The sequence below is a fragment of the Corvus cornix genome, chromosome 2 (assembly GCF_000738735.6).
Source record: "Corvus cornix cornix isolate S_Up_H32 chromosome 2, ASM73873v5, whole genome shotgun sequence".
Lineage (NCBI taxonomy): Eukaryota > Metazoa > Chordata > Aves > Passeriformes > Corvidae > Corvus > Corvus cornix.
This window is the reverse complement of record NC_046333.1, coordinates 110543676-110544734: the sequence shown is the minus strand read 5'-3', so window position 1 is coordinate 110544734 and position 1059 is coordinate 110543676. Positions and strand designations below refer to the sequence as shown.

Here is a 1059-nt window from a genome sequence, read left to right as displayed (position 1 = left end):
AAAGAAAAATTAAACACTTAGAATACTTCTCAAATGGGGACAGAGTTCCTGAGTAAGCTGCAGAAGCTGTGAAAAAAGTTTCAACACCTGTACATGAAGTGGAGCATGAACACATTGCGCCAAAGAACTTGCTTTTCTGCCCGGAATATTTATGTTCTTCCTGCAACCATGCCTAAAGTGCTTTGACTTCTAGAGTCATGGGTAGCTGTATATGCATCAAAACAATTGTGCTGCGCATGAAAGGTATAGGAAGTCAGAATGGAACAAGTATTGTTTGGTTCCTTTCTTTTCTTTCCAGCTTCAGCACACATCTGCTTACTCTGCACTGTTGAGATGAATTACAGTCTTGGCTTTACTGCTTTGAAATTTAAGTCTTTTTATAACCACAGACATTTTGGAAGGAATCTGTGAAGCTGTTTAGTCATTGCCTTCCCCAAAAGAACATTGGCTTTGCTCTTACACACTTTAAGAAACAAACAGAAGAATTTTTTAGGGTTTTCCACGTTGACTCTTTCAAAACTTCCCTAGGAAAAGTGAGTAGTTAATTGTCCAGTGACCTTTTGTCAGTATTTTAGGATACGTGTGATGTTCTTCAGGTAATTTTTTTCACATAGAAAATTCTTTTTCCTGCATAGTCCTTATTATGACCTGCCTCTAGGCAGGGTAACTGAGGCTCTTGTTAATAGATCCCTTGGGATGGATTAGAGTGAAACAAAATTGAATGATTGCTCACTTGATGATGTGGAAACTGCAGGGAAGCACCAGTGGTGTAGTGGTATCATGCAAGGTTCCCATTCTTGTGACCTGGGTTCGATTCCCAGCTGGTGCATGGAAAACCCCCATTGCCAATGTGTGTAGTGCTTATACTACAGATTAGGTGTATTCCATCAAGAGACCTATAGGCAATGTGTTTTGTTCTCTTCCTCTGTGCTTTTTGCTGCTTGAATTTTGGGCAGGGTAATTAAGCTGCTGTGGGATTGCACCCTCTTACAGCTATTTCAAGGACTATTTATACTGTAAGACTGTATATTTAGCAACCAGCAGTTCATATGCCCTGCA

The 1059-nt window shown here is 40.0% G+C and overlaps 1 non-coding gene across 1 annotated transcript; it reads left to right on the top strand.

Moving 5' to 3' along the window:
• The first annotated feature begins 758 nt into the window (after positions 1 to 758).
• Positions 759 to 829, top strand: TRNAG-CCC. The gene has a single exon. It is a non-coding gene; the product is annotated as a tRNA-Gly (tRNA).
• Positions 830 to 1059: the final 230 nt, after the last annotated feature.